Source organism: Oryctolagus cuniculus, chromosome 13 (assembly GCF_051225735.1).
Source record: "Oryctolagus cuniculus isolate XC-2025 breed Fujian yellow rabbit chromosome 13, ASM5122573v1, whole genome shotgun sequence".
NCBI lineage: Eukaryota > Metazoa > Chordata > Mammalia > Lagomorpha > Leporidae > Oryctolagus > Oryctolagus cuniculus.
Window position 1 is genome coordinate 63,037,402 of NC_142879.1, and position 25,234 is coordinate 63,062,635.

General features: G+C 40.8%; 2 long non-coding RNA genes across 4 annotated transcripts in view; both read right to left on the reverse strand.

The window, feature by feature from the left end:
* The window catches only part of LOC149122626 (uncharacterized), a 79,607-nt gene extending 79,135 nt beyond the window's left edge, over positions 1-472 (reverse strand). For both annotated transcript variants that reach the window (XR_016219739.1, XR_016219737.1), the window contains exon 1: positions 193-472. This is a non-coding gene — a long non-coding RNA (uncharacterized LOC149122626). The remainder of the gene's footprint in view (positions 1-192) is intronic.
* A 17,221-nt stretch (positions 473-17,693) lies between these two features.
* The window catches only part of LOC127483573 (uncharacterized), a 56,740-nt gene continuing 49,199 nt past the window's right edge, over positions 17,694-25,234 (reverse strand). For both annotated transcript variants that reach the window (XR_007909989.3, XR_016219740.1), the window contains exon 3: positions 17,694-18,963. This is a non-coding gene — a long non-coding RNA (uncharacterized LOC127483573). The remainder of the gene's footprint in view (positions 18,964-25,234) is intronic.

A 25,234-nucleotide genomic window follows, 5' to 3' on the forward strand; every position in this document is an offset into this window, starting at 1 on the left:
CTCAACACACCAGCGCTGGAACGCGAGGTGAGCCGAACCTCAATAGCCCGAGACACCGGCAGGCAAGCAGAGAGAGGAGACTAGAGGGAACGACCCCCGGGGGGGGAAGTTCACAAGGCTAACTGGAAGAGAGAGAGAGAGAGAGAGAAAAGGGTGACTAGTACGGACACGGGTTTCTCTCTCTCCGCTCACCTCTCAAGGGCGAGCAAGACAAAGAGCAGGCGCCATCTTGGACATACGTCATAAGCAGAGCGACCTCAGGTCTGCACCGGCCCTGAGCCTAGCAGAAAAACCTGACTCTGGGCGGGGCGAATTAACAGGAGATTAGGAGCTAGTAAATTTGTGGTGCTACTGAACTGAGACTGTGAAAAAAGAGACGGTGGGGGAGAGAACTCACGGAATTCACGTGAGCACTCTCCAGAGACGCTACAATTCCGTAACTTTGGCAACCCAGTGGGAGGCTGAAGGAGAATTTGAGCCCACTCTGAGGGCCGAACAGATTCCCTGTGGGGATCTTGGGAAAGAGCTTCCGATCTCTGGCTCCTGTGGGTATATCATTTGCCTGCTAACTACCTCCAACTTCGTTCAGCTGTGCGGAATTACTTCCCTTTTGAATCAAAAAAAAAAAAAAAAAAAGAGAGAGAGAGAGAGAGATTTACCACGCCTAACCTGGGAGTGTCACCTTTGGCACACCAAACAGAGCTCTCAGGCCACACCCATCTCAAGCCCTAAGGCTCCATCAAAAACAGATAGTCCACTTAATCTAGAGTCATAGTATAACAAGAAAAAGCACCACAGTGAAGAAACCAAGTATCTCCAATATGCCAAATAACAAACGCAAAAACCGAGGTAATAAAAACAAGGAAGTCACCATGACGGCCTCAAATGAAAAAGACACCCCAATTCAAGATTATGAAGATGATGACATAGAAGAAATGCAAGAAGCAGATCTCAAAAAATTGATAAGAACATTAAGAAGTTCTCAAAAACAAATTCTGGAACTACACAAATCCTTACTGGACAAGATAGAAAATCTCTCTCGTGAAAATGAAATATTAAGGAGGAATCAAAATGAAACGAAACAACTAGTACAACAGGAAACTGTGATAGTGACTGAAGTGAAGAATTCAATAGATCAAATGAAAAACACAATAGAGAGCCTTACAAACAGAATGGGTGAAGCAGAAGAGAGAATATCAGACTTAGAAGACAGAGAACAGGAAAGGATACAGTCAGACCAAAGAAAAGAAGAGGAAATTAGAAATCTGAAACATATTGTCGGGAATCTTCAGGATACTATTAAAAAACCCAACATTCGGGTTCTAGGAGTTCCTGAAGGCATGGAGAGGGAGAAAGGATTAGAAGGCCTTTTTAGTGAGATATTAGCAGAAAATTTCCCAGGTTTGGAGAAGGACAGAGAAATCCTAGTACAGGAAGCCCACAGAACCCCTAATAAACACGACCAAAAGAGATCCTCACCACGACACGTTGTAATTAAACTCTCCACAGTGAAACATAAAGAAAAGATCCTAAAATGTGCAAGAGAGAAACGTCAGATTACTCTCAGAGGATCTCCAATCAGACTCACAGCTGACTTCTCATCAGAAACTCTAAAAGCTAGGAGGGAATGGCGAGATATAGCCCAGGTACTAAGAGAGAACAACTGCCAGCCCAGAATATTATATCCTGCAAAGCTATCATTTGTGAATGAAGGTGAAATAAAGACTTTTCATAGCAAACAGAAATTGAAAGAATTTGTTGCCACTCGTCCAGCCCTGCAAAAGATGCTTAAAGATGTGTTACACACAGAAACACAGAAACACGGTCATCAATATGAAAGAAGGTAAAGGAAGGAAACCAAGGAAGGAAACCTCACAGCAAAAGATCACAGGGAATTCAAAGCATATATTAGAACTTATCTTTGGCAAATGGCAGGGCAAAGTTACCACTTATCATTAGTCACTTTGAACGTGAATGGCCTGAACTGTCCAGTTAAAAGACACCAATTGGCTGATTGGGTTAAGGAACAAAACCCATCTATTTGCTGCTTACAAGAAACACATCTTTCCAACAAAGATCCATACAGACTGAAAGTGAAAGGCTGGAAAAAGATATACCATGCCAACAGAAATGAAAAAAGAGCGGGCGTAGCCATCTTAATATCGGACAACATAAACTTTACCACAAAAACTGTTAAGAGAGACAAAGAGGGACACTATATCATGATTAAGGGATCAATTCAACAGGAAGATATAACAATTATCAATGTATATGCACCTAACTACAGGGCACCAGTTTATCTAAAAGATTTATTAACGGACTTAAAGGGAGACTTAGACCCCAATACAGTAGTACTGGGGGACTTCAATACTCCACTCTCAGAAATAGACAGATCATCTGGTCAGAAGATCAACAAGGATACAGTAGATTTAAACGACACTATAGCCCAAATGGATCTAACAGATATATACAGAACTTTCAATCCTACAGCTAAAGATTTTACATTCTTCTCAGCAGTACATGGAAGCTTCTCTAGGATTGACCACATACTAGGCCATAAAGCAAGCCTCAGCAAATTCAAAAGAATTAGAATCATACCATGCAGCTTCTCAGACCATAAAGGAATGAAGTTGGAAATTACCAACTCAGGAATCCCTAGAGCATACGCAAACACATGGAGATTGAACAACATGCTCCTGAATGAACAATGGGTCATAGAAGAAATCAAAAGAGAAATCAAAAACTTTCTGGAAGTAAATGAGGATAACAGCACAACATACCAAAACTTATGGGACACAGCAAAAGCAGTGTTAAGAGGAAAGTTTATATCAATAGGTGCCTACATCAAGAAATTGGAAAGACACCAAATAGATGAGCTTTCAATTCACCTCAAGGATCTAGAAAACCTACAGCAAATCAGACCCAAATCTAGTAGGAGAAGAGAAATAATTAAAATCAGAGAAGAAATTAACAGGATTGAATCAAGAAAAACATTACAAAAAATCAGCCAAACGAAGAGCTGGTTTTTTGAAAAAATAAACAAAATTGACACCCCATTGGCCCAACTAACTAAAAAAAGAAGAGAAAAGACCCAAATCAATAAAATCAGAGATGAAAAAGGAAATGTAACAACAGACACCACAGAAATAAAAAGAATCATCAGAAATTACTACAAGGACTTGTATGCCAGCAAACAGGGAAACCTATCAGAAATGGATAGATTCCTGGACACATGCAACCTGCCTAAATTGAACCAGGAAGACATCGAAAACCTAAACAGACCCATAACTGAGACAGAAATTGAAACAGTAATAAAGGCCCTCCCAACAAAGAAAAGCCCAGGACCAGATGGATTCACTGCTGAATTCTACCAGACGTTTAAAGAAGAACTAACTCCAATTCTTCTCAAGCTATTCAGAACAATCGAAGAAGAGGGAGTCCTCCCAAATTCTTTCTATGAAGCCAGCATCACCTTAATTCCTAAGCCGGAAAAAGATGCAGCACTGAAAGAGAATTACAGACCAATATCCCTGATGAACATAGATGCAAAAATCCTCAATAAAATTCTCGCCAATAGAATGCAACAACACATCAGAAAGATCATCCACCCAGACCAAGTGGGATTTATCCCTGGTATGCAGGGATGGTTTAATGTGCGCAAGACAATCAATGTGATACACCACATTAACAGACTGCAGAAGAAAAACCATATGATTATCTCAATAGATGCCGAGAAAGCATTTGATAAAATACAACACCCATTCATGATGAAAACTCTAAGCAAACTGGGTTTGGAAGGAACATTCCTCAATACAATCAAAGCAATCTATGAAAAACCCACAGCCAACATCCTATTGAATGGGGAAAAGTTGGAAGCATTTCCACTGAGATCTGGAACCAGACAGGGATGCCCACTCTCACCACTGCTATTCAATATAGTTCTGGAGGTTCTAGCCAGAGCTATTAGGCAAGAAAAAGAAATTAAAGGGATACAAATTGGGAAGGAAGAACTCAAACTATCCCTCTTTGCAGATGACATGATTCTGTATTTAGGGGACCCAAAGAACTCTACTAAGAGACTATTGGAACTCATAGAAGAGTTTGGCAAAATAGCAGGGTATAAAATCAATGCACAAAAATCAACAGCCTTTGTATACACAGACAACGCCATGGCTGAGGAAGAACTTCTAAGATCAATCCCATTCACAATAGCTACAAAAACAATCAAATACCTTGGAATAAACTTAACCAAAGACGTTAAAGATCTCTACGATGAAAATTACAAAACCTTAAAGAAAGAAATAGAAGAGGATACCAAGAAATGGAAAAATCTTCCATGCTCATGGATTGGAAGAATCAATATCATCAAAATGTCCATTCTCCCAAAAGCAATTTACAGATTCAATGCAATACCAATCAAGATACCGAAGACCTTCTTCTCAGATCTGGAAAAAATGGTGCTGAAATTTATATGGAGGCACAAGAGACCTCGAATAGCTAAAGCAATCTTGTACAACAAAAACAAAGCCGGAGGCATCACAATACCAGATTTCAGGACATACTACAGGGCAGTTGTAATTAAAACAACATGGTACTGGTACAGAAACAGATGGATAGACCAATGGAACAGAATTGAAACACCAGAAATCAACCCAAACATCTACAGCCAACTTATATTTGATCAAGGATCTAAAACTAATTCCTGGAGCAAGGACAGTCTATTCAATAAATGGTGCTGGGAAAATTGGATTTCCACGTGCAGAATCATGAAGCAAGACCCCTACCTTACACCTTACACAAAAATCCACTCAACATGGATTAAAGACCTAAATCTACGACCTGACACCATCAAGTTACTAGAGAACATTGGAGAAACCCTTCAAGATATTGGCACAGGCAAAGAATTTCTGGAAAAGACCCGAGAGGCACAGGCAGTCAAAGCCAAAATCAACTATTGGGATTGCATCAAATTGAGAAGTTTCTGTACTGCAAAAGAAACAGTCAGGAGAGTGAAAAGACAACCGACAGAATGGGAAAAAATATTTGCAAACTATGCAACAGATAAAGGGTTAATAACCAGAATCTACAAAGAGATCAAGAAACTCCACAAAAACAAAACCAACAACCCACTTAAGAGATGGGCCAAGGACCTCAATAGACATTTTTCAAAAGAGGAAATCCAAATGGCCAACAGGCACATGAAAAAATGTTCAAGGTAACTAGCAATCAGGGAAATGCAAATCAAAACCACAATGAGGTTTCACCTCACCCCGGTTAGAATGGCTCATATGCAGAAATCTACCAACAACAGATGCTGGCGAGGATGTGGGGAAAAAGGGACACTAACCCACTGTTGGTGGGAATGCAAACTGGTCAAGCCACTATGGAAGTCAGTCTGGAGATTCCTCAGAAACCTGAAGATAACCCTACCGTTCGACCCAGCCATCCCACTCCTTGGAATTTACCCAAAGGAATTTAAATTGGCAAACAAAAAAGAGGTCTGCACCCTAATGTTTATTGCAGCTCAATTCACAATAGCTAAGACCTGGAACCAACCTAAATGCCCATCAACGATAGACTGGATAAAGAAATTATGGGATATGTACTCTTTAGAATACTATACCGCAGTAAGAAACAACGAAATCCAGTCATTTGCAACAAAATGGAGGAATCTGGAACACATCATGCTGAGTGAAATAAGCCAGTCCCAAAGGGACAAATACCATATGTTCTCCCTGATTGGTGACGACTGACTGAACACCAAGAGGGAAACCTGTTGGAGTGAGGTGGACACTATGGGAAATGGTGGCTTGATCAGCATAGCCCTGACTGTTAATGAACAACTAAATACATTATCCCTCTTAGTAGTTTTTTTTATCTGTTCTACTTAATATGACTGGTTTAGATCTGTAATTGATGCACAGTTATTCTTAAGTGTTGAAAATTAACTGAAATGTGATCCCTGTTGAACATGGTGGTGGGAATGGGAGAGGGAAGAGATGTATAATTTGGGACATGCTCAGGCTGACTTGCCCCAAGTGGTGGAGTTGGAAGCATACCAGGGGATTCCAATTCAATCCCATCGAGGTGGCATGTACCAATGCCATCTCACTGTTCCAGGTGATCAGTTTCAGTTCACAGTTGGTCATGGTGGAGGGACTGGGAGTCAAAGGGAGCACATAGACAAGTCTAGTACCTGCTAATGCTAACTGATGGAGTAAATAAAGGGGAGAGTGATCCAACATGGGAAGTGAGATACTCAGCAGACTCATAGAATGGCAGATGTCCTAAATAGCACTCTGGCCTCAGAATCAGCCCTAAAGGCATTCGGAGCTGGCTGAAAAGCTCATGAGAGTATTTCAGGCATGGAAAGCCAAGACACTCTGGCAAAAGATCTCTGCGAGTGAGATCCCAGTGGAAAGAACAGGCCATCAAAGAAGGAGGTACCTTTCTCTGAAGGGAGGAGAGAACCTCCACTTTGACTATGACCTTGTCTAAACAAGATAAGAGTCGGAGAACTCAGAGGGCTTCCATAGCCTTGGAAACTCATGACTGGAGCATAGGGAGATTACTGATGCCATAAACAGGAGTGTCAATTGGTAAAGTCAACAACAGGAGTCACTGTGCACTTACTCCTCATGTAGGATCTCTGTCCTTAATGTGCTGTACATTGAGATTTAATGCTATAACGAGTACTCAAACAATATATTTCACTTTGTGTTTCTATGGGGGTGCAAACTGTTGAAATCCTTACTTAATGCATACTAAACTGATCCTCTGTAAAAAAAAAAAAAAAAAAAAAAAAAAAAAAGAAAGAAAGAAATTATCAATTCCCAACTTGACTCTCACTGGGATTAAACATGACAATAGGTCTGCTCTGATTTCATCATCATTTAAAAAAATCATCTATTATTTTTCACTTTATGTTTCTGTGTGGGAGCAAACTGCTGAAATCCATACTTAATGTATACTAAGCTGATCTTCTGTATATTAAGATAATCGAAAATGAATCTTGATGTGAATGGAAGGGGAGAGGGAGTGGGAAAGGGGAGGGTTGTGGGTGGGAGGGACGGTATGGGGGGAAAGCCATTGTAATCCATAAGTCGTACTTTGGAAATTTATATGCATTAAATAAAAGTTTAAAAAAAAAAAAAAACTGGTAGAGCCACTTGGGAAAATTCTTTGGATTATCTGCTGAAGTTAAATATATAACCCAGAATAAAATTCCTGAATACATTTCTAAGAAAAATAAAGTATTATCTTAGTATGTCCACTAAGAGAATGGTCACAGAAACCTAACTGATAGCAACAAACAGCTTAAAACAACAGAAGTGTCCAGCCACAGGAAAGTGGATAAGTAATCTGTGGTACGTTCATCCAATGGTATGTTTCATCACAGTTAAACAGGTGAACTACTGATACACATCAACACAGATTATCCTCCCAGATATACTCTTGAGTGGAAGAAGCCAGCTGCACAAGGCCACACCAGACCACCCACTGTATCATTTCATTTATACAACAGTCAAAAATATTGAAACCAATTACTTGTGATAGAAATCAGAAGAGAATTTATCTCCAGCTTGGTGACAATACCTTGGAGTTCAGAAAATGCCCCACATCTTCATGTGGGTGGATGTGTATTTGTGTAAAGTGCATCAACTTGTGTACTTAAATGTGTTTTATGTTCTTTGCTGAACATGTTGTGTCTCAGTTACAATGATGAGAAAATGCAGTCAACTGTGTACCTTCAGTGCTCTTGAACTTTATCCTTTTTTTAAATTCATCTTCCCAACACCTGGGTAGGTACTTTACAGCCCAATAATATATCCTTTATTTATCAAAACTGCCAAGGACTGATACATCCAAACAATGAAACAACATTCAGTGATACAAAGAAATGAGCTATGAAATCACAAAAATACGGCCGGCGCCGTGGCTCAATAGGCTAATCCTCCACCTAGCGGCGCTGGCACACTGGGTTCTAGTCCCAGTCAGGGCCTGTCCCGGTTGCACCTCTTCCAGGCCAGCTCTCTGCTGTGGCCAGGGAGTGCAGTGGAGGATGGCCCAAGTGCTTGGGCCCTGCACCCCATGGGAGACCAGGAGAAGCACCTGGCTCCTGCCTTTGGATCAACGCGGTGCACTGGCCACAGCGCGCCAGCCGTGGTGGCCATTGGAAGGTGAACCAACGGCTAAAGGAAGACCTTTCTCTCTGTCTCTCTCTCTCTCACTATCCACTCTGCCTGTCAAAAAGAAAGAAAGGAAGGAAGGAAGGAAGGAAGGAAGGAAGAAAGAAAGAAAGAAAGAAAGAAAGAAAGAAAGAAAGAAAGAAAGAAAGAAAGAAAGAAAGAAAGAAAGAAAGAAAGAAAGAAAGAAAGAAACCACAAAAATACATGAAGGGATTTAAAAAGAATATTGCTAAGTGAAGGAAGCCAGTCAAAAAGGCTGCATACTATATATTTCCAACTATATGACATTTTGGGAAAGATGAACTATGAAGACAATTAAAAAATCAGTGGATGGCAGAGGTTGACAGTGAGGGAGAATGATAAGCAAGTAGAGCACAGGAATTTTTAGAGAGGTGAAACTATTCTGTATGATACTGTGATAGTGGACACATGTCAATATACATTTGTCAAAACCCATAGGTGGAAGCACAGAATACGAACTCTGACGTATGTAATGGACTTTAGTTAATAATCATGTCTTAATATTGGTAAACCGTTTTAAGAATTGCAACATGCTAATCCAAGATGCAATTAATATAAACAAATTGTGTGTATAATGTGAGAATTCTCAGTACTTTCCAGTTGATTTTTCTGTAAACCTAAAACATCTTTGAAACAAATTGTCTATGAATTTTTAAAAACTGCCTAGTAGAATAAATTTTTACAGCAGTGAGTGTCAGGGCAATGTTCCCTTCTGTGCAGAGGAACATCAATAATACTCCGCACCTGTGGTCACCCATCATTCACCTGACTAGTGGAAATGCTGGACCAGCTCCTCCCTCTTATCTATCTCTTGGGAGTTGCTCTACCAAAATGCATAGGTTTCTTCTGCTCTTCCAGAAGCAGCTCATGTTCCCCTGGCAGGGATACCTGCTTATGACTGGGTAAGCAGGCCTGCCTACCTCTTGTGTTCAGTGTTAGAAAGCAACACTCTGGCACCGGCACCTGCGCCGTGGCTCAATAGGCTAATCCTCTGCCTTGCAGTGCCAGCACATGGGGTTCTAGTCCCGGTCAGGGCGCCGGATTCTGTCCCGGTTGCCCCTCTTCCAACCCAGCTCTCTGCTGTGGCCAGGGAGTACAGTGGAGGATGGCCCAAGTGCTTGGGCCCTGCACCACATGGGAGACCAGGAGAAGCACCTGGCTCCTGGCTTCGGATCAGGGCGGTGCGCCGGCCACGGCGGCCATTGGAGGGTGAACCAACGGCAAAAAGGAAGACCTTCGTCTCTCTCTCTCTCTCTCTCTCACTGTCCACTCTGCCTGTCAAAAAAAAAAAAAAAAAAAAAAAGAAAGAAAGAAAGAAAGCAAGCAACACTCCCCAATCTGAATTTTATCAGTTAAAAAAGAAATATATTTCAGTTTTTCCATTTGCCTTTTACTATAATTTTTACAAACAATTTTCAAGGGGCCAGCATTGTGGCATAGTAGGTAAAGGTGCCACCTACAATAGCATCCCATATGGGTGCCAGTTCGTTTCCTGGCTGCTCTACTTCCAATATAGTCATCTGCTAATGGCCTGCAAAAAACAGGAAGATGACCTGAGCACATGGGTTGCCTCCACCCTCTTGGGAGTTCTGGCTGAAACTCCTGGCTCCTAGCTTCTGCCTGGCTAACCCTGGGCTGTTGTAGCCACTTGGAGAATGGAATGACCTCTGTCTGCCTCTCCCTCAGTATAATTCTTTCAAACAAATAAATAAAACTTTTTTTAAAAATTTCTCCATTACAACAGTATTGAGGATAAGAATAAAACAACTCCTTATTGGACCCTTTGAAGCCCAAACCGTATGGATTGAGTCTTTATAATCCTTTGTATATACACAAACAATGCCATGGCTGAGAAAGAACTTCTAAAATAAATCCTATTCACAATAGCTACAAAAAAAAAAAAAAAAAAAAACTCGATAAATTTAACCAAGAATGTCAAAGATCTCTACAATGAGAATTACAAAACATTAAAGAAACAAATAGAAGAAGACACAAAAAACTGGAAAAACTTCCATGTTCATGGATGGGGAGAATCAATATCATCAAAATGTCCATAACACCAAAAGCAATTTACAGATTCAATGTGATACCAATCAAAATACTAAGGATATTACTCTCAGGTTTTTAAAAAATGATGCTGAATTCACATGGAAACAGGAACCTCAAATAGCTAAAACAATCTTATAAAATAAAGCTAGAGGGGCCAACACCATGGCTCACTAGGCTAATCCTCCTCCGCCTGCGGTGCTGGCACCCCGGGTTCTAGTCCCGGTCGGGACGCCAGATTCTGTCCTGGTTCCTCCTCTTCCAGTCCAGCTCTCTGCTGTGGCCCAGGGAAGGCAGTGGAGGATGGCCCAAGTGCTTGGGTCCCTGCACCCGCATGGGAGACCAGGAGAAGCACCTGGCTCCTGGCTTCAGATTGGCGCAGCATGCCAGTCGTAGCGGCCATTTAGGGGGTGAGCCAACGGAAAAGGAAGACCTTTCTCTCTGTCTGTCTCTCTCTCACTGTCTAACTCTGCCTGTCAAAAATAAAAAATAAAAAATAAATAAAGCTAGAGGCATCACAAGACATACTACAGAGAAGATATAATCAAAACAGCCTGGTATTAGTGCAAAAACAGATGGATAGACCAATGAAATAGAATAGAAATGCCAGAAATCAACACACACATCTACAACAAACTTATCTTTGACAAAGGAGCTAAAAGCAATCCCTGGAACAGGGACAGACTCTTCAACAAATGGTGCTGGGAAAACTTGATCTCCACATGTAGAAGCATGAAGCAAGACCCCTACCCTACACCTTATACAAAAATCTATTCAAAATGGATCAAAGACCTAAATCTACAACCCAATACCATCAAATGCTTAGAGAACATTGGGGAAACCCTGCAAGACATTGGCATAGACAAAGAGTTCTTGGAAAAAAAACCTAAAGGTACAGGCAATCAAAGCCAAAATTCACAAGTGGGATTACATCAAATTGAGAAGCTTCTCCATTGCAAAGAAAACACTCAGCAAAGTGAAGAGGCAACCGACAGAATGGGAGGAATTATTTGCAAACAATGCAACTGATAAAGGATTAACAACCAGAATTTATAGAGATCAAGAAACCAAACAACAATAAAACAAACAACCCAGTTAAGAAATGTGCCAAGAACTTCAGCAGGCATTTTTCAAAAGAGAAAATCTAAGTGGCCAACAGACATAAAAAAATGCTCAAGGATCACTAGTCAACAGGGAAATGTAAATCAAACCACAATGAGGTTTCACCTCACCCCAGTTAGAATGGCTTTGATTCAGAAATCAACAAATTAGAATTGCTGGTGAGGCTGTGGGGAAAAGGGTATCCTAATCCACCACTGGTTGGAATGTAAACTGGTAAAGCCTCTATGGAAGACTGTATAGAGTACCTTAGAAATTTGAATATAGACCTACCATATGACCCAGTCATCCCACTTCTTCAACACAGAGCTCGCAAAAGAAGAAACACGAATGGCTAACAAATACATGAAAAATGTTCAACATTGTTAGTCACCAGAGAAATGTAAATCAAAACTAAAATAAGATGTCACTTCACTCATGTCAAAATGGTTGAAATCCAAAACACAGAGAGGAACAAATAATGGCAAGGATGTAGACAAGGGGAACACTTATACACTATTGATGGGAATGTAAATTAGTGCAGCCACTTTAGAAAACAGAGTAGAGATTTGGTCTTTTTTGTTAACAATTTTTAAATTTATAAAAGGTGAACAAATTTCATGTATTTCATATAAACAGACTTAGGAGCATAATGATAATTCCCATCCATGCTCCCATCCTCTCATTCCTTTCTCATTCTTTTAATTTTTACAGTGATTTGCTTTCAGTTTATTTTATAATCATAAGATTAACCCTTAACTAAGTAAAAAAAAAAAAAAAACAAGGACCAGATCTGTGGCATAGTCAGTAAACCTGACATCTACAGTGCTGGCATCCCAGATGGGCAGTGGTTCGGGTCCTGGTTGCTCCACTTCTGATCCAGCTCCCTGCTAATGTGCCTGAGAAAGTTGCAGATGATGGTTAAAGTCCTTGGATCCCTGAACTCAAGACCCACATGCAGCTTCTGGCTCATGGCTTCACCTGGCCCAGCCTTGGGCATTGCAGCCATTTGGGGAATGAACCAGTGCCTCTGCCACTCCTTTTCTGTAACTCTGACTTTCAAATAAGTAAATAAATCTTTTTAAAAAATGAATTCACAAAAGTAAGAAAAGAAAAAAAATTGTTCCATAGAAGAGATAAGGGCTATAAATAATAATCAATTCTCAGCCGGCGCCGTGGCTCAATAGGCTAATCCTCCACCTTGCGGTGCCGGCACACCGGGTTCTAGTCCCGGTTGGGGCGCCGGATTCTGTCCCGGTTGCCCCTCTTCCAGGCCAGCTCTCTGCTATGGCCAGGGAGTGCAGTGGAGGATGGCCCAGGTGCTTGGGCCCTGCACCCCATGGGAGACCAGGAAAAGCACCTGGCTCCTGGCTCCTGCCAGGATCAGCGCGGTGCGCCGGCTGCAGCGGCGGCCATTGGAGGGTGAACCAACGGCAAAGGAAGACCTTTCTCTCTCTGTCTCTCTCTCTCACTGTCCACTCTGCCTGTCAAAAAAAAAAAAAAAATAATCAATTCTCAAAATGTCAAATTTTGCTCAGATACATTATATTTTTATACTATATTAGTTACCACAAATCAAGTAAAATATATGGTATTTGTCTTTTGGGGACTGGCTATTAAGTATAATGGTTCCAGTTGCATCCATTTTGTTGCAAATGACAGGATTTCCTTTTTTTTTTCCTGAGTATTCCATAATGTATGTATACCACATTTTCTTTATCCAGTCATCCATTGATGGGCATCTGGGTTGATTCCATAGCTTAGTGATTATAAATTAATCTGTTATGAACATGGGGGTACAGATAACCCTTTCATATGCTGATTTCATTTCATTTGGGTAAATTCCTAGAAGTGGGATGGCTAGGTCATATGGTTGATCAATTTTCAGGTTTCTGAGGAATCTCTATACTGTCTTCCACAATGGCTGTACTAATTTGCATTCCTAGCAACACTGAATTAGAGTACCTTTTTCCCCACATCCAGGTCAGCATTTGTTGTTTGTCAGTTTCTCTATGAAACTCATTCTAACTAGGGTGAGGTAAAATCTTATTGTGATTTCAATTTGTATCTCCCTGATGTCTAGTGATCCTAAGCACTTTTTCAAATGTCTGTTGGCCATTTGAATTTCCTCTTCTGAAAGATGTCTGTTCAAGTCCTTTGTCCATTTCTTAACTGGATTCTTTGTTTTTTTTTTGTTGTTGTTGTTAAGGTTTTTTTTTTTTTTTCAGTTCTTTACTGATTGTGAATATTAACTCTTTATCAGTTACAGTTTGCAAATAATTTCTCCCATTCTGTTAGTTACCTCTTCACTTTGCTGAGTGTTTGCAGTGCAGGAGGTTCTAAGCTTGAAGCAATCCTATTTGTCTATTTTTGCTTTGATTGTCTGTGCTTCTGGGTTCTTTTCCAAGAAATCTTTGCTTATACCAATATCTTGCAGAGTTTCCCCAATATACTTTAGTAATTTGATGGAATCATGTCATAGATTTAGTTCCTTGATCCATTTTGAATTGATTTTTTGAATAAGGAATAAGGTAGAGGTCTTGTTTCATACTTGTGGAGATCCAATTTTCCCAGTACCATTTGTTGAAGAGACTGACCTTTCTCCAGGGATTTATTTTATCTCCTTTGTCAAAGAGTAATTGGATGTAGATGCATGGATTGATTTCTGGCTTTTACTTTTTAAGATTTATTTTATTTATTTGAAAGAGGTAGAGACAGAGAGAGGTCTTCCATCTGCTGGTTCACTCCCTAAATGGCTGCAATAGCCAGAACTGAATTGATCTGAAGCCAGGAGCCAAGAGCTTCTTACAGGCCTCCCATGTAGGTGCAGGGACCCAAGGACTTGGGTCATCTCCTGTTGCTTTCCCAGGTACATTAGCAGGGAGCTGGATCAGAAGTGGCCTTGAACCGATACCCATATGGAATGTAGGCACTGCAGCCTGGGGCTTTAACCTGCTGTGCCACAGCACTGGCCCCAACTTCTGGGGGTTCTATTCTGCCCCCGTTGGTCTATATGTCTTATTTTTGTGCCAGCACCAGGCTATTTTGATTATAACTGCCCTGTACTATGTCTTTAAATTTGGTATTATAATGCCTATAGATGTGTTTTTGTTGTTTAAGATTGATTTAGCTATTCGGGGTCTCTTCTGATTCCATATGAGTTTTAGCATCATTTTTTCCTATACCTGAGAAGAATGTCATTGGTTTTTAGACTGGGGTTGCATTGAATTTGTAAGTTGCTTTTGGTAGTATGGACATTTTGATTATATTAATTCTTCCAAGGCAGGAACATGAACGATTTTTCTCATTTTCGTGTCTTCTTCTATTCGTTTAATGTTTAGAAATTTTCATTGTAAAGATCTTTCACTGCCTTGGTTAAATTTCTTCCAAAGTATTTAAATTTTTGTGCCTACTATGAGTGAGACTGAGCCATTACGAAAGAAAAAGAAATCAAAGGAATACAAATTGGAAAAAAGGAAGTCAAATTATTCCTGTTTGCAGATAACATGATTCTATATATAGGGGAACCAAAAGCCTCCACTAAAAGAATATTGGAACTCTTAAGATGTTTGTTAAAGTTGTGAGATACACACACAATAAAATATCATTCCTATAAAAAAGAAGGAAATTCTACCATTTGCAGCAAAACGGACACAACATCATTTTGAGTGAAATAAGCCGGGCTCAGAAAGATAAATACTGCATGTTCTCCCTTATATGTAGGAGCTAAAGCTTAAAAAGTAAAAAGAAAGAAAAAATGTCTGTGTATATCAGTATTGTTGCAAATATAGCTTTGAAAACTTTGTTTCATATATTTGTCAAATCAATGTAAGAATGGTTAAGAATGTTATATTGTAATAGTTTTAATGATCTGTGATTACTTTAAAATTTACTGTATATGGGTCAAATGGTCATTTTTCCATTCAATTACTGTTTATAGCTTTGTACTCCCACTAAACCAGGGTATTTTTGCTTTTTACTTATTAAATTTCTTTTCTGTGACATATTAAGCCTTTTTACTGTAATAAAATTTTAAAATATATTACCTCAAAAACTAAAGCAAAAGAAAAGAAAAAAGGCAGAAAGAAAGGGGGAAGGAAAGAGTGGGGGTAGGAAGGGCAGAAGGAAAGGAGTATCATTATGTTCTTGGAATTATATCTATAAATCACATTGGATCTATTAAAAACTAATTAAAATTAAAAAGACAAAAGAAATTAACTAGAACTTTAACAAAAATCATTTGTATTTTTAATGATGGTTTTATTCTTAAGTGATCTGTCTATCCTAAAGGGACTTAGCACATCAGATTATTGTGAATAAGGTTTCATTAATGAGTTTGGGGCATCTTGGCTAATGTATTTCCTCTCACCAGCATATAATGTTTTATAGTGTTACATTCATATTTATTTTCATTGTTATTTTGATCCATTACATTCCCAAATGACAAGAAAGGATTACTGACTCAAACAAGATGCATTGATGCATGTAAGTAGTGATGAAAATAGAACCTAAAAATAACAACTCAGAGTGACACAATAAGCATGAAGAGGGGAAAGAATCCCAGTGTGGTGCATGTTGTGAGGCAAATAAGGGGCTTTCAGCAGCTGATGAACCTGTGAGCAGGAAACAATGACTATAAAAAGAGCACATTCTATTGGCTGTTTGCTCCGAGCGCTTCTTGTGTGTGATGTGCTGTGATGCTTTCTCAAATGAATCGGGGAAACTACTTGAGAGTTGTGCCTCATTTGCAAAGACAGTCCCCTAACTGACAAACCAATTAAGTTGTCCTGGAACAGCTGTAAAATAATGCTTTTCCAGGGCTGGCGCTGTGGCATGGTGGATAAAGCCATGGCCTGCAGTGCCAGCATCCCATATGGGCACCAGTTTGAGTCCTGGCTACTCCACTTCTAATCCAGCTCTCTGGTATGGCCTGGGAAAGCAGTGGAAGATGGCCCAAGTCCTTGGGCCCCTGCACCCATGTGGGAGATCTGGAAGAAGCTCCTGGCTCCTGGCATCAGATCAGCCCAGCTCCAGCTGGGGTGGCCATCTGGGGAGTGAACAAGCGGGTGGAAGACTCTCTCTCTCTGCCTCTGCTTCTCTATAACTCTGCCTTTCAAATAAATAAATAAATAAATAAGTCTTTTTTTAAAAAAAATAATGATTTTTATGACAAAAGTAAAGAGTTTAGTCACTAGCAGTAGAGACCAAAATCATAATGTTATCATTCAAAGTTGCATTCCTAAGTAAGCAGGCATACAGGTTGAAATTGTTTAGGTCTGTTAAGTTGAAAGACCACGCCTTCACCACGCCCCTGTGTGACCTCATGTCCCTACCTGGCCCCACCTGAGCACCCAGGGGCAATCAGATTAATTAACCACTCCCCTTTGAAAGTGGATTAAAAACCTGTGACACGCTGGCGCCATGGCTCACTAGGCTAATCCTCGGCCTGCGGCGCCGGCACCCCGGATTCTAGTCCCAGTTGGGGCGCCGGATTCTGTCCTGGTAGCTCCTCTTCGTGTCCAGCTCTCTGCTGTGGCCTGGGAGTGCAGTGGAGGATGGCCCAAGTGCTTGAGCCCTGCACCCACAAGGGAGACCAGGAGAAGCACTTGGTCCTGGCTTGGTCCTGGCTCCTGGCTTTGGATCAGCGCAGTGTGCTGGCCACAGCACGCCAGCCGTGGCGGCCATTTGGGGGGTGAACCAATGGAAGGAAGACCTTTCTCTCTGTCTCTCTCTCTCACTGTCTAACTCTGCCTGTCAAAAAAAAAAAAAAAAAAAGCCTGTGACACAGTGTGCCTGGCCCTGTTTTCCTTCCCTTTTTTTCCTTTTCCTGGCCTCTTGCCAGTACAGGGCTGACTGCAGCCCTCCACCCCCAGGTCGCATGGCCTTTGGGCCATCTGCCCCACGCTTCTTGGCCTAGATGCTCCTCCACGTGGCTGGTTCCTGGTACTCGGTGTGAACCCAGATTTATCTCTCTCCTTTAGATGGGTCCTTCACTCTCCTATGCATCTTTCATACTGAATAAAAGCTTAAAATGTAAAAAAAAAAAAAAAAAAACAAAAAAAAACATTTGCACTCCTTATAGTAAAAATAAGGTAAGGCAGCTACATGATTGCAAAAAGTCTTATAAAATAAGTACTGAATTTATGAAACGATGTTCACAAAGAATGCCAATCAGACACATACTGCTAGTGATACAAATCCTTTCTGAAATGGAACTTCAGTCAAGGTACTGGTCTTCAAGGGAAAGAAAGTCACTATCAAATGTATATGCAAAAACGTACTTTGCTTTGGGAGTGAATGATGCCATTAATGTACAAAACATGAATCAAAACAGTATGTATGAAAGTGACATTCTGTTTATTACTAAAAACCAATGCTATTAGAAATAGCAACAATCACTTTTTGTCCTGATCTTTAGTTTGGAAAAATACATGTTGGGATCTTTATTAAAGAAGCCTCAGTCTCCTGCACAAAACAGTGAGCTTCCAGAATAAGAATCCCTAAATTCAAATCAGTTTGCTGCTTTATTGTATTATGCTAGTGATCAATAACGTGCTGCATGACCTTGACTCAGTATTAAAGAAAAAGTAGAACCTGTAAAACATTGGGTTTTTTTCTTTAATATTCATGCTTGAGCATGCTGGGAAAATACACAGACAATAAGAATAAAACTCTTCTAATTCTAAAGAAAAAATGCTCATGTGTGTTTCCAAAAGGGGGGAGACAAAATATTTCTTTATGGCATAGAAATTGTAGTAAAGACTATTTCCGTGATCTCAAGGGGCTTATTGAAGATATTAACTCAGGCTGGCGCCATGGCTCACTAGGCTAATCCTCCGCCTTGCGGTGCCGGCACACTGGGTTCTAGTCCCGGTCGGGGCACCAGATTCTGTCCCGGTTGCCCCTCTTCCAGGCCAGCTCTCTGCTGTGGCCTGGGAGTGCAGTGGAGGATGGCCCAAGTTCTTGGGCCCTGTGGGGAGCAACTGGGAGCAACTCGGACTAGACTAAGTTACTGGAATTAAGACTTATTCTATGCATCTGCTCTCCCACAATATGGCGCTGGGAGAGGAGAAAACAGCTTCTACACAGCTGCCTCCAGTTCAACCAATAAGCAGCAGGACCTGCTCCTGATTGGAGGAGAGCAGCGTACTCGGCGTGTGGGCAGCCGAGTTGGGATTGGTGGAAGAGGACTATAAAGGAGGAGAGAGACAACATGCATCGGGGAACATCTAAGAGGAACACCTGTGCAGCCCCAGAGAGAGCCGGCCGGCGGTGTGCCGCTCCCCCGCGGAAGTGGGGAAGGTGGCAGGGGGAACCGCCCTTCCACGGAGGTGGAAGGGTCGGTAGCCAACCCGGGAAGAACCAGCAGCAAACACGGGGAGGGCCGAGCAGACAAAAGAACAGCGCAGGGTCCTGTGTCATTCCTCCACGAAGACGGGGAGCGACAGGGTCCTGCACCCCATGGGAGACCATGAGAAGCACCTGGCTCCTGCCATCGGATCAGCGTGGTGCACCGGCTGCACCGCACCAGCCGCGGCGGCCATTGGAGGGTGAACCAACAGCAAAGGAAGACCTTTTTCTCTGTCCTCTCTCTCACTGTCCACTTTGCCTGTCAAAAAACAAAACAAACAAACAAACAAAAAAAAAAAACAACAAAAAAAGAAGATATTAACTCAGTCACATGTGTGAAATCAGAAATAGCCAGCCAATATCAGGACTCAAGTATAACAATTTTAAAAATTTTTATGATGTTTTATTTATTTGAGAGGTAGACTACGAGTTCCCATGCCTGCAGCTGTCAAGGCAGACTGGGGCCAGAACCAAGAACTGGAAACAATATCCAAGTCTCCAGTGCAGATGGCAGGAACCCAATTATTTGAGCCATTACTGCTGCATTGCAGGAACCTGGGGTCAGGAGCTGGAGCCAGGAATTCAACCTGGACACTTGGATGTGGGATGCAGGCATCTGAATTGTTATGCTAAAGACCCATTCAAATATCAAATAAAATAATTATTTTAATGAAAATTTATAAGAAGTCCACCTAGTGAATTAAATAACATAAGCATTCAGTTTTATCCCAATATTTGATATTTTATTTTTCTCACTGAAGAAAGACATTAAGAAATGTCTTGATGTACAGTACAGCTTACTACCAGTGAGTTAACCAGTAATCTATTTTCCACTATCTCCCAAGTTATACTTTTGAATATTCTAGCATTTCACTGTGTCTAGTTCTGAGCACTTGACAGAACCATCCAAAAATTTGCAACCATGTGAGGTAACTTATAATTGTAAATTAGGTTTTATTGTAGATGGTGAAGTAGGGAGGGAGCTAATTGCTCTAGTCTAGGAGAAGATAGCTTTTAAAAAGTGGAGAGAGTGCAGTCTCAGGGAAGAGATAGGGAGAAAATGGCAGAGGAAACTGCATTAGAGGGACACAGTGGACCTACGTGGAGGGCATGGACACACAACTCAGGATCCCAGCAGTTGAGAGCTTCCACACCAGCAATGAAGTGTGAGGTGAGACCAGACTGCAGTAGTCCAAGCCATTGGCAATAAAGCTGAAGGAAGATCCTAGAGGAAACCTGGCTTGGAGCCCCATGTGGGATAGTGTACTTGCCAAACTAGAGGAGGAAATAAAAAGGGAGGGGCACATTTCTCTCTCCCCGATCACCTTACAACAGCATTCAATAACAAGCCAATAAAGATAACAAGCCAATAGAGTGGGTGCCATTTTAGACATATATAACAGCTGCACCAGCCTGTGTCTGCACCCAGCAACCAGCCAAGTGAGACTCCTGACGCTGATGGGGAGAACTAACAGGGAGCTGGGTGCTCGTGTGTAGGAGGCTTGTGTGCCAGAATGTAAAAATCTGAGACTATGTGGGAGGGCTCACAGTGTGGCTGGACGTTGGGCAGTTACTGTAGGAGGCTCCACACCCTCAGGGCTCCCAGGTTACCTGTTGAGGGATATTGATGGGGAACCCAAGCTTACAGTGAGGACTGCAGAGATCTCTTGTGTGGTTCTTGTGGCAGAGTAGCAGGATATAAAAAATCAATACACAAAAAAACAATATCCTTTGTATACACAGACAATGTGAGGCTCAGAATGACCTTGTAAAATCAATTCCATTCACAATAGCTAAAAAAAATCAAATACCTTGGAATAAATTTAACCAAGGATGTCAAAGATCTCTATAATAAGAATTACAAAACATTAAAGAAAGAAAAAAAAAGAACATATAAAAATGGAAAAATCCTCCATATTTATGGATTGGAAGAAGCAATATCATCAAAATGTCCATTCTCCCTAAAGCAATTTACAGACTCAATGCAATACCAATCAAAATATCAAAGACTTTTTTTCTCAAATAAAGGAAAAATGATGCTGAAATTCATATGGAAACACAAGAGACCTTGAATAGCTAAAGCAATCTTATACAACAAAAACAAAGCTGGAAGCATCACAATACCAGATTTCAAGACATACTACAGATCAGTTATAATCAAAACATCCTGGTACTGGTACAAAAACAGATGGATAGACCAATGAAACAGAACAGAAACACCAGAAATCAATCCAAGTATCTACAACCAACTTATATTTGACCAAGGAGCTAAAACCAATCCCTGGAGTAAGGACAGTCTATTCAACAAATCGTACTGGGAAAACTGGATATCCATGTGTAGATATGAAACAAGATCCCTACTTTACACCTTACACAAAAATCCATTCAACATGGATCAAAGATATAAATCTATGACCTGATAACATCAAATTATTAGAGAACATTGGGGAAACCCTGCAAGACATTGACACAGGCAGAGTTCTTGGAAAAGACCCCAGAGGCACAGCAATCAAAGCCAGAATTCACAAGTGGGATTACATCAAATTGACCAGTTTCTATACTGTGAAATAAACAGTGAAGAGGCAACTGGCAGAATGGGAGAAATTTTTTGCAAATTATGCAGCAGTTATTAAAAGATTAATAACCAGAATATACAAAGAAATCAAGAAACTCCACAACAACAAAACAACCCAGATAATAAATGGGCAAAGGACTTAAACAGACATTTTTCAAAGGAGGAAATCCAAATGGCAACAGACACATGAAGAAATGTTGAGGCTCTCTAGCCATCAGGGAAATGCAAATCAAAACCACAATGAGGTTTTACCTCTCTCCATTTAGAATGTTTTCATACAGAAATCAACAAATTACAATTGCTGGTGAGGATGTGGGGGAAAAGGTACCCTAATCTACTGTTGATGGAAATGTAAACTGGTAAAGCCACTATGGGAAGACAGTATGGAGATACCTCAGAAATCTGAATATAGACCTACCATATGACCCAGCCATCCTACTCCTGGGAATTTACCCAAGGGAAATGAAATCAGTAAATAAAAGAGCTGTGTGCACCCCCTTGTTTATTGCAGCTCAATTCACAATAGCTAAGACATAGAATCAACCTAAATGCCCATCAGCTGAAGGCTGGATAAAGAAATAATGGGATATGTACACTATGGAATACTACACAGCAGTAAAACAAATGAAATCCAGTCAATTGCAACAAAATGGAGGAATCCGGAAAACATCGTATTTAATTAAATAAGCCAGTCTCAAAGGGACAAATACCATATGTTCTCCCTGATCTATGAGATTGACTAGAGCACCTAAAATGAAATCTGTAGAAATGAAATTGACATTGACTCTTCAAGTAGGAATGACTAAAGCGGCCATGTGTTGACTGTCAAAGAACAGTTTTGGTTGTTTTTTTTTTTTTCTTCATACTATTTGTTGAACTCTTAACAGAGTTGATCATATGTGTATAAAGTCAATTGAAGATGAGTCCCATTGAAAAATAAGAGTGGGAATAAGAGAGGGAGAAGGAAGTTTACAACTGTAAAGTTATATAGTTCTGCATACATTCCTACAAAATTACTTCTAAGGGTAGTTTAAAAATTTGACATAGGAACCCCAAATCCCATTAAGCTGGGTGTTAAAAATGGCATATTAAGTGTTAAAGTGATCATATTAAGTGTTAAAGTGAACATATAAATATAATTCAGTGTTAAAGTAATCATATAAATAGGATCAAGGGTCTGATAATAATAGAATTAAAAAGGAAGGAGAGAATGTTCTAACATGGGAAGCAGTTCCCACAGAAGACTCTAAAATGACAATCACTTTAAATAGCATTCTGACATCAGAATCATCCCTTAGGTCATCCTGATCTGGCTGAAATGTCCATGAGAGAATTTCAGGAATGGAAAGCCAAGACACTGTGGGGGAAAAAATGTCCTACATGAAGGATCTCTGTGAGGGAGACCCTAGTGGAAAGAAGTGGTCATCAAAGAAGGATGTACTTTTCTCTGAAGGGAGGGGAGAACTTCCAGTTTGCTTATGGCCTTGTCTAAATACTGACAGAGTTTGTGTATTCAAAAGACTTCCATAGCCTTGACAGCTCATGTCAAGAGCCTCAGGTAGTCACTAACATCATACATAAGAGTGTTAATTTTTAAATTAACAACAGGTGTCACTGCACACTAACTTCCCATACACGACCTCTGTCTTCAATGAGTTGTATTATGAGAATTAACCATAAAACTTGTTCTCAGTTTTCTGTGTGTGTATGTGTGGGTATATGCAAGTTGTTGAAATCTTTACTTAATATAGAGTTGATTTTCTGTGTACAAAGTTAATTGAAAATAAGTCTTAATGGAGAATTGGACTGGGAAGGGGAGAGGGAGGAGGAGGGGTGAGAGTGTCAGTGGGAGGGCAGGTATGTTGGGAAGAATAACTATATTCCTAAAGTTGTACTTATGAAATTTGTGTTCATTAAATAAAATATTTCTTTGGGAAAAAATTGTAAAGTAGAAATTTCTGAACTGGAAGAACTAAAAGAAAAGAAGTTGGTGTGGAATCTTTTTTATGACTCAAGTTATCTCTCCTCAAATTGGAGAGAGTTACCTTGGTAAAAATTAAAAACATCATCCCACTCCCTGATGTAAGATCATATTTACTATATTTTCAATTTTTAAAACATTTTTAACTATTATTTAAATTTTGGCATTATTTTATTGTTTAAAATTTTATAATTCAAATACTAAAATATGTTTTTAAATATATTAAATACATACTGCATGTTTTACATCATTTATTAACATATATTCCAAATTTTTCATGATTTCTTTAAAACATATTTGTGTGAAGTAGTGATCCATATTTTATTTAAATCGGTTTGTGATAACCATACACTTGAAAGTCACTCTTGAAAGTGATCCTGAAATGAAGCCACAAAGGAAGCCATCTTCAAAAAGACCAATCCTGGTTAAGAGCAAAACCAGAACTCTTCTCCTCCCTCCCATCCCTTTCCTCCATGTGTACTTCAGCTACACAAAGTCCCAAGGATGTTGCTAAATGAAAAGCTGCACATGCCACCTCTTTTCATCCTTGACACCATCTATCTGACTTTACTATAGTTAAAAATAAGGTGGAGAGCTCGTGCCATGGCTCATAGGCTAATTCTCCACCTGCGGCGCCCCCACACTGGGTTCTAGTCCCAGTCGGGGCGCCAGATTCTGTCCCGGTTGCACCTCTTCCAGGCCAGCCCTCTGCTGTGGCCCGGGAAGGCAGTGGAGGATGGCCCAAGTGCTTGGGCCCTGCACCCGCATGGGAGACCATGAGAAGCACCTGGCTCTTGGCTTCGGATCAGCGTGGTGCACCGGCCACAGCGCACTGGCCATGGCGGCCATTGGAGGGTGAACCAATGGCAAAGGAAGACCTTTTTCTCTCTCTCTCTCTCTCTCACTGTCCACTCTGCCTGTCAAAATAAATAAATAAATAATAAGGTGGAGAACATTTCATTCCCCATTCAAGGAGGATTTTGCATGGATCCAGTAGAACATGAACCCATAAAAGGCTGGAAACACATCATTTCATGGGATGCTGCTCATCACAGGGCAGCAGGTCTGATAGAGCTCCTCAGGGCCAGCCTGGGGAGCTCGGGGGCCGAGCGGGATGATGAGTGTTGGCAGCAAAGGAACCACACCAGAGCCGGGAGATCAGTCAACGTCCAGGGTGCAGCCGGGTTCTCGACTTTATTGGGAGGGGGGAAGCTTTTATAGACACAGAAAGAGGGCTGTCCAGGGCACAAGGGAACCGAGCCAACCAGCTGAAAGGTAAGGCAGGACACAAGCCGGGCACGGCCTCAAGGGCCTATCACAGCCGAGGACACATAGTGTTCACGAATACAGAAGTCTCCTGTGTCAGGCTAGGTACCTCCCCCGGGGACCATCTTGGATTGTTGGAAACGCTGAGTCACTGAAATGCAGAAGTGCGGCAAACTCTAGCAAAGGCCTAGCGGCCTTGTAGAGTGAAGGCTTAGCAACTTTGTTTCCTTTTCGATTGGAGCCCCCCCCCACAATGGGATTGATTAGAAATGCCACAGTTGATTAAAATTAAATCCATTGTCATTTTCTTCCTGGGCATATGGGAGCATATGCCTCCCAGCCTCAGTGAAGTCAGAGCAGAGCAATAGGATCTGAGCAAAGTGCTGTGTTTCAAATCTCTGCATCAATCTGATCTTTTATGTTTTCTTTATTTTACTATTTTCATGGTTACTGAAAAAATCACCTGTGGTGTTTCAATGTATCCATCATCCTGGGTCTGAGTTGCTATTAACCATTTTAGACATGTAATTTAAACAAGAAATTAAACTTGATTCTACTAAGAAACTGAGATTGGGATTTGTTCTGTTTTTTCAGCACAACACAGATGATCCAAACTAATCCATACCTAGCTGTCATCATTTAGGGCAAATTATAAACTTACTGGACAAAAAAAAAATACTACCAACAGTGCTCCAGCCTTTTCTTTAT